We start from the raw sequence: 17,997 nt of genomic DNA, 5'->3' as shown, positions 1-17,997 counted from the left end.
CCTCCATGGTTGTCATAGAAATGTTAGAAGAGCATCTTCCTCATATAGGGTTCAGGGGGTCTTCAGTTGGAATGGATAACAAACAATATATGCCTTTGTTTCTCCCATCAGAATATTCAGCAGATGTATATACTGTAGCTTTAAGATGGATGTATGGATCCATGTGTGCCACTAATTGGAATGAGGAGCCTTGTATGCAATGTCTCAAAAACAGTGATCTATTACTGATACTATCACAGTTATAGATTGGATTTCTAATGGCTACTTAAACATTATTGACAATAGTCATCTGAGATCTTTTATAAGATTTGAGATGTTTTATCATCTGTTTTGTAGAGATTGTGCGTGCGTGTTCAGATGTGTGTGCGGTCGTGTTTGTGTACGCATGTGTATCTGTATCTGTATTTGTAGTTATTTGTATTTGTTACGGATCCCCAAAGCAGCAGCTACTCTTCCTGGGGTCCAAACAAGATTAAGGCGATTACATACAAAACAAAACAGTACATCACACAACACATTAGGTACTACACACAATCCATAATACAGCAATATAATAATATTACAGTGTGTGTGTGTGTGTCTCCCCACAGTCGGCGCTGTTCCATAAGGTGTAGTTTTATTTATATATATATATATATATATATATATATATAATATACAGTGGGGAGAACAATTATTTGATACACTGCCGATTTTGCAGGTTTTCCTACTTACAAAGCATGTAGAGGTCTGTAATTTTTATCATAGGTACACTTCAACTGTGAGAGACAGAATCTAAAACAAAAATCCAGAAAATCATATTGTATGATTTTTAAGTAATTAATTTGCATTTTATTGCATGACATAAGTATTTGATACATCAGAAAAGCAGACCTTAATATTTGGTACAGAAACCTTTGTTTGCAATTACAGAGATCATACGTTTCCTGTAGGTCTTGACCAGGTTTGCATACACTGCAGCAGGGATTTTGGCCCACTCCTCCATACAGACCTTCTCCAGATCCTTCAGGTTTCTGGGCTGTCGCTGGGCAATACGGACTTTCAGCTCCCTCCAAAGATTTTCTATTGGAATCAGGTCTGGAGACTGGCTAGGCCACTCCAGGTCCTTGAGATGCTTCTTACGGAGCCACTCCTTAGTTGCCCTGGCTGTGTGTTTCGGGTCGTTGTCATGCTGGAAGACCCAGCCACGACCCATCTTCAATGCTCTTACTGAGGGAAGGAGGTTGTTGGCTAAGATCTCGCGATACATGGCCCCATCCATCCTCCCCTCAATACAGTGCAGTCGTCCTGTCCCCTTTGCAGAAAAGCATCCCCAAAGAATGATGTTTCCACCTCTATGCTTCACGGTTGGGATGGTGTTCTTGGGGTTGTACTCATCCCTCGTCTTCCTCCAAACACGGCGAGTGGAGTTTAGACCAAAAAGCTCTATTTTTGTCTCATCAGACCACATGACCTTCTCCCATTCCTCCTCTGGATCATCCAGATGGTCATTGGCAAACTTCAGATGGGCCTGGACATGCGCTGGCTTGAGCAGGAGGACCTTGCGTGCGCTGCAGGATTTTAATCCATGACGGCGTAGTGTGTTACTAATGGTTTTCTTTGAGACTGTGGTCCCAGCTCTCTTCAGGTCATTGACCAGGTCCTGCCGTGTAGTTCTGGGATGATCCCTCACCTTCCTCATGATCATTGATGCCCCACGAGGTGAGATCTTGCATGGAGCCCCAGACTGAGGGTGATTGACCGTCATCTTGAACTTCTTCCATTTTCTAATAATTGCGCCAACAGTTGTTGCCTTCTCACCAAGCTGCTTGCCTATTGTCCTGTAGCCCATCCCAGCCTTGTGCAGGTCTACAATTTTATCCCTGATGTCCTTACACAGCTCTCTGGTCTTGGCCATTGTGGAGAGGTTGGAGTCTGTTTGATTGAGTGTGTGGACAGGTGTCTTTTATACAGGTAACGAGTTCAAACAGGTGCAGTTAATACAGGTAATGAGTGGAGAACAGGAGGGCTTCTTAAAGAAAAACGAACAGGTCTGTGAGAGCCGGAATTCTTACTGGTTGGTAGGTGATCAAATACTTATGTCATGCAATAAAATGCAAATTAATTACTTAAAAATCATACAATGTTATTTTCTGGATTTTTGTTTTATATTCTGTCTCTCACAGTTGAAGTGTACCTATGATAAAAATTACAGACCTCTACATGCTTTGTAAGTAGGAAAACCTGCAAAATCGGCAGTGGATCAAATACTTGTTCTCCCCACTGTATATATATTTTTTAAATCAGATTTTACTGCGTGCATAAGTTACTTGATGTGGAATAGAGTTCCATTTAGTCATGTCTCTATGTAGTACTGTGCATTTCCCATAGTCGGTTCTGGACTTGGAGACTGTGAAGAGACCTCTGATGGCATGTCTTGTGGGGCATGCATAGGTGTCTGAGCTGTGTGCTAGTCGTATGAACAGACATCTCGGTGCTTTCAACACCTCGCACAAAGACAAGTAGTGATGCAGTCAATCTCTCCTCTACTTTGAGCCAGGAGAGATTGACATGCATGTTATTGATGTTAGCTCTCTGTGTACATTTAAAGGGATACTTCAAGATTTTTGGGCAATGATGCCATTTATCTACTTCCCCAGAGTCAGATGAACTTGTGGATACCATTTTATGTCTCTGTGTCCAGTATGAAGGAAGTTAGAGGTAGTTTTGTGAGCCAATACTAACTAGCGTTAGTGCAATGACTGGAAGTCTATGGGTATCTGCTAGCATGAGGTTTAGTCTCCTCAACTTGCTCAATTTTCACATTATTCATTACAAGATTTAGTTGAGTTTTAGGGTTTAGTGAATGATTTGTCCCAAATATAATGCTTTAAATATTATGCCTGACTATCTGGATTTTGTTGGAGAGGCTTCCGTTAAAGAACATCTTCTGTGTTCTGTTAGACAGGTAACTCTCGATCCACGATATAGCAGGGGGTAAAGCCATAACCCACGTTTTTTTCCTTGCAGCTGATTATGATCGATAGTGTCAAAAGCTGCACTGAGGTCTAACAAAACAATCTCCTTATCAATTTCACTCATTTGTGTAAGTGCTGTACCTGTTAAGTGCCCTTCCCTATAAGTGTGCTGAAAGTTAGTTGTTAATTTGTTTACTGTGAAATATACTTTTTTCTGGTCAAACACCATTTTTTCCAAAAGTTTACTAAGGGTTGGTAACAGGCTGATTGGTCGGCTGTTTGAGCCAATAAAGGGTGCTTTGCTATTCTTGGGCAGCGGAATGACTTTTGCTTCCCTCTAGGCCTGAGAGCACACACTTTCCTGTAGGCTTAGATTGAATAGATGGCAATTAGGGGTGGCAATAGTCCACTATCATCCTCAGTAATTTTCCATCCATGTTGTCAGACCCCGGGGGCTTGTCATTGTTAATAGACAACAATCATTTTTTTTACCTCTTCCAAACTCACTTTACGGAATTCAAAATTACAGTGCTTGTCTTTTCATAATTTGGTCAGTTATGCATGGATGTGTAGGTTCAGAATTTGTTGTTGGGAAGTCATGCCTAAGTTTGCTAATCTTGCTAATTGGAAAATCAGTAAAGTAGTTAGCAATATCAGTGGGTTTTGTGATGAATGAGCCATCTGATTCAATGAATGATGGAGCTGAGTTCGCCTTCTTGCCCAAAATGTAATTTAAGGTGCTCCAAAGCGTTTTAGTATTATCTTTTACGTCATTTATCTTTGTTTCATAGTACAGTTTTTTATTTTTGTTTAGTTTAGTCACATGATTTCTCTATTTACAATATGTCTGCCAGACTTATTTGCCATTCCTTTTGCCTCATCCCTCTCAACCATATAATTTTTCAATTCCACATCAATCCACAGGGATTTAATAGTTTGTACGGCATTTTCTTAATGGGTGCATGCTTATTAGTAACTGGAATAAGCAATTTCATAAATGCGTCAAGTGCAGCGTCTGGTTGCTCCTCATTAAACACCACAGACCAGCAAATATTCTTCACATCTTCAACATAGGAATCACTACAAAACCTCTTGTATGATCTCTTCTACACTATATTAGGCCCAGCCTTTGGAACTTTGGTTTTCCTAGTTATGGCTACTGTATTATGATCATTACATCTGATGGATGTGGATACTGCTTTAGAGCAGATTTTTGCAGCATTAGTAAAGATGTGAACAATACATGTGGATGATTTAATTCCTGTGCTGTTTGTAACTACCGTGGTAGGTTGACTGATAACCGGAACCAGGTTGCAGGCACTGGTTACAGTTTGAAGCTTTTTCTTGAGTGGACAGCTTGATGAAAGCCAGTCAATATTTAGGTCGCCCAGAAAATATACCTCTGTTGATACCACATACATTATCAAGCATTTCACACATATTATCTGTAACCATGTATTGCTACCATTGTAACATCAAAGGTATTATATAAGTGAGTTTCAGAGATAGTCAGTATATGAATGTTATGTTGCTAGCATGTTATCGATCTGTGTGTGTGAGAGAACTCCTTTCCCCCTAATCCCAGGTTAAAGTGTCTTATTTAGCTCCCCAGCCCTAGCAAACCATAAGCAAGCCAGCCAGTCAGCCAGCCTGTGGTAGAGAGCAGCCCTGCTGGTACAAAGCTCCTATCTGTCCTCCGGGGCTTTCCCTAGGCCTTGCCTGGCCTGCGCAGCAAAGTGCTGAGTTTTGTCAGCGTTTTCTCTCGTGTGTGTGTGTGTGGCAGTGTGTGTAATGTGCAAAGAGCCCCCATCTGAAAAGCCTCCTTGACAGACAGATTAGTGTTTATGTAAAAACACTCTCTTATGAAAATACACTCTTTACAAAAACGACATCTGTGTGTGTGTTTATGTATGGGAATGAGATTAACCTACCGTTCCATATTTGCCAAACATCACACACATACACACACGTCTTCTACCTGTGAAGTTATCTATTGAGAATCTAACTGAACAGTGTCCTGTCTCAGACCAGTGTTTATTCACCCTAATGTAGACATGCCACCGCCTCACTGATTTTGAGCAAGATAAAGTCATGAATATTTTAGTGCCCATGAATTTTGTATCCTCATGATTCTTTCCTGTCCACTTGCTCTGGGCCCCATTCACATGAGCTTTCAGCCAACGACCTCTGTCAGCCACTGGCACCCTGTAGAAGGCACAGTGATGCCGAAACGTTGGTGGTTTTTTACCCAATAAATTACTGGAAGTTTATACACTGCTCAAAAAAATAAAGGGAACACTAAAATAACATCCTAGATCTGAATGAATGAAATAATCTTATTAAATACCTTTTTCTTTACATAGTTGAATGTGCTGACAACAAAATCACACAAAAATTATCAATGGAAATCAAATGTATCAACCCATGGAGGTCTGGATTTGGAGTCACCCTCAAAATTAAAGTGGAAAACCACACTACAGGCTGATCCAACTTTGATGTAATGTCCTTAAAACAAGTCAAAATGAGGCTCAGTAGTGTGTGTGGCCTCCACGTGCCTGTATGACCTCCCTACAACGCCTGGGCATGCTCCTGATGAGGTGGCGGATGGTCTCCTGAGGGATCTCCTCCCAGACCTGGACTAAAGCATCCGCCAACTCCTGGACAGTCTGTGGTGCAACGTGGCGTTGGTGGATGGAGCGAGACATGATGTCCCAGATGTGCTCAATTGGATTCAGGTCTGGGGAACGGGCGGTCCATAGCATCAATGCCTTCCTCTTGCAGGAACTGCTGACACACTCCAGCCACATGAGGTCTAGCATTGTCTTGCATTAGGAGGAACCCAGGGCCAACCGCACCAGCATATGGTCTCACAAGGGGTCTGAGGATCTCATCTCGGTACCTAATGGCAGTCAGGCTATCTCTGGCGAGCACATGGAGGGCTGTGCGGCCCCCCAAAGAAATGCCACCCCACACCATGACTGAACCACCGCCAAACCGGTCATGCTGGAGGATGTTGCAGGCAGCAGAACGTTCTCCACGGCGTCTCCAGACTCTGTCACGTCGGTCACATGTGCTCAGTGTGAACCTGCTTTCATCTGTGAAGAGCACAAGGGCGCCAGTGGCGAATTTGCCAATCTTGGTGTTCTCTGGCAAATGCCAAACGTCCTGCACGGTGTTGGGCTGTAAGCACAACCCCCCACCTGTGGACGTCGGGCCCTCATACCACCCTCATGGAGTCTGTTTCTGACCGTTTGAGCAGACACATGCACATTTGTGGCCTGCTGGAGGTCATTTTGCAGGGCTCTGGCAGTGCTCCTCCTGCTCCTCCTTGCACAAAGGCGGAGGTAGCAGTCCTGCTGCTGGGTTGTTGCCCTCCTACGGCCTCCTCCACGTCTCCTGATGTACTGGCCTGTCTCCTGGTAGCGCCTCCATGCTCTGGACACTACGCTGACAGACACAGCAAACCTTCTTGCCACAGCTCGCATTGATGTGCCATCCTGGATGAGCTGCACTACCTGAGCCACTCGTGTGGGTTGTAGACTCCGTCTCATGCTACCACTAGAGTAAAAGCAGCGCCAGCATTCAAAAGTGACCAAAACATCAGCCAGGAAGCATAGGAACTAAGAAGTGGTCTGTGGTCACCACCTGCAAAACCAGTCCTTTATTGGGGGGTGTCTTGCTAATTGCCTATAATTTCCACCTGCTGTCTATTCCATTTGCACAACAGCATGTGAAATGTATTGTCAATCAGTGTTGCTTACTAAGTGGACAGTTTGATTTCACAGAAGTGTGATTGACTTGGAGTTACATTGTGTTGTTTAAGTGTTCCCTTTATTTTTTTGAGCAGTGTACATAGTGTGCAACTCTCTGTATTTGTTTTTATAGCTTACAGTTTATTCTCCGTTAGTCAGCACCTCTACACTAAGTGATGTTCTGTGGGTGTGCGCCAGCTGAATTTTTTTTCCTGTTGAATGGGACCGCTTTCTGTCTTGGACATGAGTAAGCCTTGCACTTTTAGATAAAAATGTCCCCTAGACACTGACCCTAGGTTAGCTGTGAGTTTGCCTTAGAGGTTAAGATGAGGATTCAGGGAAGGTAAGCTGGTCCTAGATCTGTGTCTAAGGGAAACCTCCAACAGGAGCCATGCCTTCTGCTGCTGGATTTTCCTCTCTAACTCAATATCTCTCTTGTTTCCGTTGCAGAATCACACCACATGTTGGACTGATCTTTCAACTTTGAACCCTGATGCTCACCTACAGACTGTAGATGTGGCTTTCCTAAGAACCAACAGGTAACAAGTTCCTCTTTTTATCTTGTTTTGATTCTTGCCTGACCAATTGATTCTGAGGTGTATTGTTAGTATGTGAATGTTTCTGTCCCATGGGTTTGGGCGAGTAACTTGATGATTTTGTTATATTGGTGATTTATTCTAAGTGTATAGAAGACTGTACTCCAATGACCTGATTCAGGGGTAGGCTTCTCCAGTCCTCAATAACCTTTTCACACTATCGTGCCGACCCAAACCAAACTGCTGGCTGGCTGAGATAGTATCTTTTCACATCGCCCACAATAAGCATCATGTTTTCAGCAACGATGGTGGATGGATGCATAACCAGGCCAGCTCAGTACAGTTTGGTTTGGCTCGCCTCGGTCCTGATCAGTAGTGTAAAAAGCCCTTTCGATTCTTTCATAGATCCCTAAGGGTTTGGGGGTACTGCTAAGTCTTCACTTTCAATAGGTGGGGTGGCAGGTAGCTTAGTGGTTAAGAGCATTGTGCCAGTAACTGAAAGGTCGCTGGTTCTAATCCCCGAGCCGACTAGGTGAAAAATCTGTCGATGTGCCCTTGAGCAAGGCACTTAACCCTAATTGCTCCTGTAAATCGCTCTGGATAAGAGCGTCTGCTAAATGACAATTAAAATAAAAATAAAAATAGGTCGGCTTACATAGAAATGCACACAACACACAACACACACAGTGAAACTAGGTCAGTAGCAGCATGTATGACCCGAGCTCTCCACTGGCGTGGTGTTGTAAGCTGCCCTTGGATTATTTACATTTACCCTGATAAGCTAGGTAAATAATGTTACTGGGACAGTGCTTAGTGGGCATATACACACTTGAGTGAATAACACACACACAGTGCCTGCTCACTGTAAGCCTCCTAAACCTGGTGAATGTAGGGTGAAACCTGATAGCGCCGATTCCCTATCTACTGTCCAGACTGGTAACCAGCGCCAGTGACTGGGGCCCTGAATATTTCAGAGGCAGCAAAGCTGTCCACCGCCATTCTGCCTTTCTCCCTCCCTCCCTTCATCTGTCTCACTTTCACTCTCTCACTCACTCATTCACTCACTCTCACCACCGTCCCACCGTACCTGCCCTGCTCTCCCCTGGCAGCAAACATCCACACAGATACAGTCACTCTCTCATAGACACTCACTTTACAGATAGATACGTATACTGTAGAATAGATAGGTTTACTTTGAATTTGTGATGACTCAGCATATTATTGTCACTCCCTATTGTGCTTGTCTATAGTAGTCTGTTCTATATTGTGCTGTAGTTGTGTCTTGGTATCGTCTGTATGTGTGCTGCCTTCTTGGAACCAGTGTTTGTTAAAACAGAGATTTCGAAACCGAACAAGATTTAACACTTGCCCGGTAGACATTCAACTAATGAAACTTTCAGTCGGGTCATTCGGTATAACATACTATGGGGAGTCAACGACCAATCATATTCACCTGAAGAAAACTGAAATCACACATATATAATCATTATATTTCAGTTTTTTTATTTTTTTGTATATACATTTCTAAAAACCTGTTTTTGCTTTGTCGTTATGGGGTATTGTGTGTAGATTGATGACGGAAAAAAACAATTTAATGTATTTTAGAATAAGGCTGTAATGTAACAAAATGACGAAAAAGTCAAGGGGTCTGAAAACTTTCCAAATGCATTTTATTGCATGACATAAGTATTTGATACATCAGAAAAGCAGACCTTAATATTTGGTACAGAAACCTTTGTTTGCAATTACAGAGATCATACGTTTCCTGTAGGTCTTGACCAGGTTTGCACACACTGCAGCAGGGATTTTGGCCCACTCCTCCATACAGACCTTCTCCAGATCCTTCAGGTTTCGGTGCTGTTGCTGGGCAATACGGACTTTCAGCTCCCTCCAAATATTTTCTATTGGGTTCAGGTCTGGAGACTGGCTAGGCCACTCCAGAACCTTGAGATGCTTCTTACGGAGCCACTCCTCAGTTGCACTGGCGGTGTGTTTCGGGTCGTTGTCATGCTGGAAGACCCAGCCACGACCCATCTTCAATGCTCTTACTGAGGGAAGGAGGTTGTTGGCTAAGATCTCGCGATACATGGCCCCATCCATCCTCCCCTCAATACGGTACAGTCGTCCTGTCCCCTTTGCAGAAAAACATCCCCAAAGAATGATGTTTCCACCTCCATGCTTCACGGTTGGGATGGTGTTCTTGGGGTTGTACTCATCCTTCTTCTTCCTCCAAACACGGCGAGTGGAGTTTAGACCAAAAAGCTATATTTTTGTCTCATCAGACCACATGACCTTCTCCCATTCCTCCTCTGGATCATCCAGATGGTCACTGGCAAACTTCAGACGGGCCTGGACATGCGCTGGCTTGAGCAGGGGGACCTTGCGTGCGCTGCAGGATTTTAATCCATGACGGCGTAGTGTGTTACTAATGGTTTTCTTTGAGACTGTGGTCCCAGCTCTCTTCAGGTCATTGACCAGGTCCTGCTGTGTAGTTCTGGGCTGATCCCTCACCTTCCTCATGATCATTGACGCCCCACGAGGTGAGATCTTGCATGGAGCCCCAGACCGAGGATGATTGACCGTCATCTTGAACTTCTTCCATTTTCTAATAATTGCGCCAACAGTTGTTGCCTTCTCACCAAGCTGCTTGCCTATTTTCCTGTAGCCCATCCCAGCCTTGTGCAGGTCTACAATTTTATCCCTGATGTCCTTACACAGCTCTCTGGTCTTGGCCATTGTGGTGAGGTTGGAGTCTGTTTGATTGAGTGTGTGGAGAGGTGTCTTTTATACAGGTAATGAGTGGAGAACAGGAGGGCTTCTTAAAGAGAAACTAATAGGTCTGTGAGAGCCGGAATTCTTACTGGTTGGTAGGTGATCAAATACTTATGTCATGCAATAAAATGCAAATTAATTACTTAAAAATCATACAATGTGATTTTCTGGATTTTTGTTTTATATTCTGTCTCTCACAGTTGAAGTGTACCTATGATAAAAATTACAGACCTCTACATGCTTTGTAAGTAGGACAACCTGCAAAATCAGCAGTGGATCAAATACTTGTTCTCCCCACTGTACATACAGTGCCTTGCAAAAGTATTCATCCCCCTTGGCATTTTTCCTATTTTGTTGCATTACAACCTGTAATTTAAATTGATTTTTATTTGGATTTCATGTAATGGACATACACAAAATAGTCAAAATTGGTGAAGTGAAAAAAATTACTTGTTTCAAAAAATTCTAAAACTTTTATAACAGAAAAGTGGTGCGTGCATATGTATTTACCCCCTTTGCTATGAAGCTCCTAAATAAGATCTGATGCAACCAATTACCTTCAGAAGTTACATAATTAGTTAAATAAAGTCCACCTGTGTGCAATCTAAGTGTCACATGATCTGTCACATGATCTCATTATATATACACCTGTTTTGAAAGGCCCCAGAGTCTGCAACACCACTAAGCAAGGGGCACCACCAAGCAAGCGGCACCACGAAGACCAAGGAGCTCTGCAAACAGGTCAGGGACAAAGTTGTGGAGAAGTACAGATAAGGGTTGGGTTATAAAAAAATATTCGAAACTTTGAACATCCCATGGAGCACCATTAAATCCATTATTAAAAAATGGAAAGAATATGGCACCACAACAAACCTGCCAAGAGAAGGCCGCCCACCAAAACTCACGGACCAGGCAAGGAGAGCATTAATCAGAGAGGCAACAAAGAGACCAAAGATAACCCTGAAGGAGCTGCAAAGCTCCACAGCGGAGATTGGAGTATCTGTCCATAGGACCACATTAAGCCGTACACTCCACAGAGCTGGGCTTTACAGAAGAGTGGCCAGAATAAAGCCATTGCTTAAAGAAAAAAATAACCAAATACGTTTGGTGTTCGCCAAAAGGCATGTGGGAGACTCCTCAAACATATGGAAGAAGGTACTCTGGTCAGATGAGAGCTTTTTGGCCATCAAGGAAAACGCTATGTCTGGCGCAAACCCAACACCTCTCATCACCCCGAGAACACCATCCCCACAGTGAAGTATGGTGGTGGCAGCATCATGCTGTGGGGATGTTTTTCATCGGCAGGGACTGGGAAACTGGTCAGAATTGAAGGAATGATGGATGGCGCTAAATACAGGGAAATTATTGAGGGAAACCCGTTTCAGTCTTCCAGAGATTTGAGACTGGGATGGAGGTTCACCTTCCAGCAGGACAATGACCCTAAGCATAGTGCTAAAACAACACTCGAGTGGTTTAAGGGGAAACATTTAAATGTCTTGGAATGGCCTAGTCAAAGCCCAGACCTCAATCCAATTGAGAATCTGTGGTATGACTTAAAGATTGCTGTACACCAGCAGAACCCATCCAACTTGAACGAGCTGGAGCAGTTTTGCCTTGAAGAACTGGCAAAAATCCCAGTGGCTAGATGTGCCAATCTTATAGAGACATACCCCAAGAGACTTGCAGCTGTAATTGCTGCAAAAGGTGGCTCTACAAAGTATTGACTTTGGGGGGGGGTGAATAGTTATGCTCGCTCAAGTTTTCTGTTTTTTTGTTTGTTTCACCAAAAAAAAGAATTTTGCATCTTCAAAGTGGTGGGCATGTTGTGTAAATCAAATGATACAACCTGGAATTAAAATGGATTTTTTTGGGGGGGGGGGGGGTTTGTAAGGCAACAAAATAGGAAGAATGCCAAGGGGGGTGAATAAATACATACATACATACATACATACATACATACATACATACATACATACACTACCAGTCAAAAGTTTGGACATGCCTACTTTTTTCTTTATTTTTTACTATTTTATACATTGTAGAATAATAGTGAAGACATCAAAACTATGAAATAACACATATGGAATCATGTAGTAACCAAAAAATTGTTAAACAAATCTAAATATATTTTATATTTTTCAAAGTAGCCACCCTTTGCCTTGACGACAGCTTTGCACACTCTTGGCATTCTCTCAACCAGCTTCATGAGGAATGCTTTTCCAACAGTCTTGAAGGAGTTCCCACATATGCTGAGCACTTGTTGGCTGTTTTTCCTTCACTCTGCGGTCCAACTCATCCCAAACCATCTCAATTGGGTTGATGTCGGGTGATTGTGGAGGCCAGGTCATCTGATGCAGCACTCCATCACTCTCCTTAGTAAAATAGTCCTTACACTGCTTGGTGGTGAGTTTTGGGTCATTGTCCTGTTCAAAAGCAAATGCTAGTCCCACTAAGTACAAACCAGATGGGATGGCGTATCGCTGCAGAATGCTCTGGTAGCAATGCTGGTTAAGTGTGCCTTGAATTCTAAATAAATCACTGAGTGTCACCAGCAAAGCACCATCACACCTCCTCCTCCATGCTTCACGGTGGGAACCACACATGCAGAGATCATCCGTTCACCTACTCTGTGTCTCACAAAGACACGGCGGTTCGAACCAAAAATCTAATCTTTGGACTCATTAGACCAAAGGACAGATTTCCACCGGTCTAATGTCCATTGCTCGTGTTTCTTGGCCCAAGCATGTCTCTTCTTATTATTGGTGTCCTTTAGTAGTGGTTTCTTTGCAGCAATTCGACCATGAAGGCCTGATTCACACAGTCCCCTCTGAACAGTTGATGTTGAGATGTCTGTTACTTGAACTTTGAAGCATTTATTTGGGCTGCAATTTATGAGGCTGGTAACTCTAATGACCTTATCCTCTGCAGCAGAGGTAACTCTGGGTCTTCCTTTTCTGTGGCGGTCCTCATGAGAGCCAGTTTCATCATAGCGCTTGATGGTTTTTGCGACTGCACTTGAAGAAACGTTTAAAGTTCTTGAAATGTTCCGTATTGACTGACCTTCATGTCTTAAAGTAATGATGGACTGTCGTTTCTCTTTGCTTATTTGAGCTGTTCTTGCCATAATATGGACTTGGTCTTTTACCAAATAGGGCTATCGTCTGTATACCACCCCTACCTTGTCTCAAATGCATTAAGGAGGAAAGAAATTCCACAAATTAACTTTCAAGAAGGCACACCTGTTAATTGAAATGCATTCCTGGTGACTACCTCATGAAGCTGGTTGAGAGAATGCCAAGAGTGTGCAAAGCTGTCATCAAGGCAAAGGGTAGCTACTTTGAAGAATCTCAAATAGAAAATATATTTTGATTTGTTTAACACTTTTTTGGTTACTACATGATTCCATATGTGTTATTTCATAGTTCTGATGTCTTCACAATTATTCTATAATGTAGAAAAACCCTTGATGAGTAGGTGTGTCCAAACATTTGACTGGTACTGTATGTATGTATTTATTTATTTGGTTGGGTGCACCCCTGCCTCGCGTGGGCTGTGGGGATGCGTGCTACCCTACTGCTTAAGTATAAATATAAGAAATCTAAAAGAGTCAAATAAATTATATCCAGCTCAGGGCTCCATCTATGCATTTGGTTTGCTAGCTAAGTAGCTAGATGTCAAGATCAAGGTTCATGGTTAAAGCAGAGACATTCACTCCCCTCCTGGATCAAGATCAAGCTTTTAAATTAACACCCGTCACCTACCAAGTGTGGGTAGATTTAGGCATTGGCGGGTAAAATGTCAATTTCAACAGCCATGTTTGCGGGTGGTCGGGGCTCCACAATGCGAGCATTTCACTTGCATTTGTGAATAAAAATAGTAAAGTATGATCACATTTAAAGTAAAATTAATGCTTCAGTGGCTTTTTTCTAAGGATTTCCACAGTTTTATTCATAGCTGCTAAATTAATCGCACAAAGTCAAAGAACTACGAATCCTATATAGCCTATTCCACCTCGCGCTGCAACATTGCCTGGCAGGCGTCTGTGCGCGGAGTGAAAGATTCATTTTTAGAAATTAAAGTCTACTGGAAACGAATGTCTACTGAAGTGAGACTTTGTCCTTGTGTTTCTTGGCTATTTACATTGTTTTGTTCACAAGCTAGGTAGTTTTTCTATGTTTGAGTTTCAGCTGCTAGGTAAGAGACAACGCTTCTACGAGTCGGACTCAATCTCACAGGCACAAACATGATTCTAGTCGCGCTACCATGGTAATCTCCCGCCCTTAAAGGAGCAGGTGAAAATGTTGGTTTCATCTGTAATATTTTGGTTAAAAGACTCAGTTCACAAAAAATTTAATTAAACAATATACCACATTAGTTACTTCTTACTAGAAATACATGTATTGTTTTAGTGACATGTAAAGCATGTTCATCAGTTTTTTGTGTTTTGTTGCCCAAATTGTTTTCTGCGTAAATAGAATAATAATATTAATTTTAAAAAATGGAGGGAAATAGCGTCTTGTGTGCACTTACGGTAAAACCGGTATGATACAGAAACTGTATGACGGTATGAATATCTGGATACCACCCAAACCAATAATTTTCCAGTGAAAATCGAACTTTAAAAAAAGTACCCAAATAAGGTTCTTGATTCGTCTTATACTCTTATTTGTGGCCAAAGCATAAATTGGAGAAAAAAACACTTCAAAAACCCCACCTCAAACTTGTATCTCAAACAGACTGTTTAAAAAATGCGAGCCATTTCCTTATAGAGGATGAGCTGGCCAATCAGCGGTCTGCTCGCATGAATATTTTTAATGACCGGTATATGCCCACACCATTCTGTTGGGGTACGCCCACACTATTCCATCACAGAAAAGCAGCTTTTTAACATACTTAATTACAATTTTTTGGAAGGAAAACGATTTCACTCATTGTAATTAATTATAGGTCATATTTCATAGAAATCTGGAAACACTGGACAGTTACTTTAAAGGTCGACTTTGGGCAAAAACGCCAAAGTAACGGCTTTAACCCCCTAGAGTCAATGTCCGCGCGAAAAAAACCCAAATAGCATAATAATAAAAAATCCCCATTAAAAAATCTGTCGGTTTAAGGTAGAGATTTTTTTTTAATGACTATCTCTGCTTCAGTCAGTGTCCTCTCTTTGCCCATCAATGTTGAAAAGGATTTCATCTCAGTGAAGAATAATTGACTCCTCTTCGAGAGAATGTGTTGCCAGGTTATTAGGTCCGCAAATGAGCTACTACATGTGAAAAGAAAAGTTTGCAGCGAGAATAGAGGTAGGAAATAAAGACCCCCTAGGTAGTGCGTGTAGGAGGTTGTAACTTCTAAGCCAGAACTAAGGATGCAGGACCACGTGGGTGCCATGGAGATTGAGGTTCAAGCACTCTAATTTGATGTTAGTTAACTTATAATCAGTTTTCACTTGTATGTGTTGTGGAAAACTTTACAACACCCATTGGTGTGTCACAAATGTGAGAATGAGAATAAATATTTTATCCTTACCAGTAGATTTTATCCATAGAAGTTCTAGCAAAAATCCACCTTTTAAACTGTACAACTGATCAATGCACCATCATACCAGGTAATTTAATTCTTAAAAACAAATGGATGAATAAGATATTTGGCTACAGATGTGTCATTTCTTAACGATCTCTACATTTTCCATCCAAAAACAAATCCTGTGAAATGGCGTCAACACATACTGGAGGAGTTAGCATACTGGCTAGCTTAACAAGTGGCTAGCTTAACTAACGAACTAGCTACATTGGTCGCGGGGCGCATGACCAGAATGACACATCGATGAACTACCAAAGACACACCCAATTTCTGTTTTGAAAATTGAGAAAGCGGAGGAGTTGGACCGTGTTTCGTGCCCAAAGTTGACCGCTAAAGCAAATTTCCTGCAATTCTACACATTTTGCCATTGCTTATAACATGTACATACAGTGGGGAAAAAAAGTATTTAGTCAGCCACCAATTGTGCAAGTTCTCCCACTTAAAAAGATGAGAGAGGCCTGTAATTTTCATCATAGGTACACGTCAACTATGACAGACAAATTGAGATTTTTTTTTCCAGAAAATCACATTGTAGGATTTTTAATGAATTTATTTGCAAATTATGGTGGAAAATAAGTATTTGGTCACCTACAAACAAGCAAGATTTCTGGCTCTCACAGACCTGTAACTTCTTCTTTAAGAGGCTCCTCTGTCCTCCACTCGTTACCTGTATTAATGGCACCTGTTTGAACTTGTTATCAGTATAAAAGACACCTGTCCACAACCTCAAACAGTCACACTCCAAACTCCACTATGGCCAAGACCAAAGAGCTGTCAAAGGACACCAGAAACAACATTGTAGACCTGCACCAGGCTGGGAAGACTGAATCTGCAATAGGTAAGCAGCTTGGTTTGAAGAAATCAACTGTGGGAGCAATTATTAGGAAATGGAAGACATACAAGACCACTGATAATCTCCCTCGATCTGGGGCTCCACGCAAGATCTCACCCCGTGGGGTCAAAATGATCACAAGAACGGTGAGCAAAAATCCCAGAACCACACAGGGGGACCTAGTGAATGACCTGCAGAGAGCTGGGACCAAAGGAACAAAGCCTACCATCAGTAACACACTACGCCGCCAGGGACTCAAATCCTGCAGTGCCAGACGTGTCCCCCTGCTTAAGCCAGTACATGTCCAGGCCCGTCTGAAGTTTGCTAGAGTGCATTTGCTAGAGTGCATTTGGATGAGGATTGGGAGAATGTCATATGGTCAGATGAAACCAAAATATAACTTTTTGGTAAAAACTCAACTTGTCGTGTTTGGAGGACAAAGAATGCTGAGTTGCATCCAAATAACACCATACCTTCTGTGAAGCATGGGGGTGGAAACATCATGCTTTGGGGCTGTTTTTCTGCAAAGGGACCAGGACGACTGATCCGTGTAAAGGAAAGAATGAATGGGGCCATGTATCGTGAGATTTTGAGTGAAAACCTCCTTCCATCAGCAAGGGCATTGAAGATGAAACGTGGCTGGGTCTTTCAGCATGACAATGATCCCAAACACACCGCCCGGGCAACGAAGGAGTGGCTTCGTAAGAAGCATTTCAAGGTCCTGGAGTGGCCTAGCCAGTCTCCAGATCTCAACCCCATAGAAAATCTTTGGAGGGAGTTGAAAGTCTGTGTTGCCCAGCGACAGCCCCAAAACATCACTGCTCTAGAGGAGATCTGCATGGAGGAATGGGCCAAAATACCAGCAACAGTGTGTGAAAACCTTGTGAAGACTTACAGAAAACATACTACTTATTTTCCACCATAATTTGCAAATAAATTCATTAAAAATCCTACAATGTGATTTTCTGGATTTTCTTTTCTCATTTTGTCTGTCATAGTTGACGTGTACCTATGATGAAAATTACAGGCCTCTCTCATCTTTTTAAGTGGGAGAACTTGCACAATTGGTGGCTGACTAAATACTTTTTTCCCCCACTGTATTCTGTCTGGGGGGCCCCATCCCCCAAAAAGATTTTAAATAAATTATTGAAGGGGACAAATCGACATGTTCCCCCACATCCCCCGTGGCAATTTCGCCTATTATGTCCACACGTGTGGACTGACTGTTCAGCACAAAAGCACTGGATATCTGACTCACCTCCCTCTCTCCTCCCGCTCTCTCCCTCCTCCCCATCCCTTTCACCATCACCCTCTGCAAAATGATATTTTCGTTTTTTGTTTGCCATCCGTCCACGGTCACTTTGAAGACTGCCAAATGACCATCGCTCTTTTCTCCATCCCCCCCTTCGCCCTCTTTCTCTCTCGCCATCATCCTCTACCCTCACCCTTAGGGCTCAAGCACCAAGGTTTTGGTTCTTTCTCTCCATCATCCATTCCCCTCTCCTCCCTTTCTCGCTCCCTTGGGCCTTGTGTGGACAGTTGGGAGGCTTTGTCTACGACTCATATTG

General features: G+C 42.6%; 1 protein-coding gene across 1 annotated transcript in view; it reads left to right on the top strand.

Moving 5' to 3' along the window:
• Window positions 1-17,997, top strand: part of LOC311146283 (SPRY domain-containing SOCS box protein 4-like) — a gene marked incomplete at its 3' end in the record, with an annotated part of 120,242 nt that overhangs the window by 15,249 nt on the left and 86,996 nt on the right. Inside the window, exon 2 of the mRNA XM_084182776.1 lies at window positions 7,160-7,248. The remainder of the gene's footprint in view (window positions 1-7,159; window positions 7,249-17,997) is intronic.

Source organism: Coregonus lavaretus (assembly GCF_964263955.1).
Source record: "Coregonus lavaretus genome assembly, chromosome: 19".
NCBI lineage: Eukaryota > Metazoa > Chordata > Actinopteri > Salmoniformes > Salmonidae > Coregonus > Coregonus lavaretus.
The sequence above is the reverse complement of the archived record's forward strand: the minus strand, read 5'-3'. Positions and strand labels throughout refer to the sequence as shown.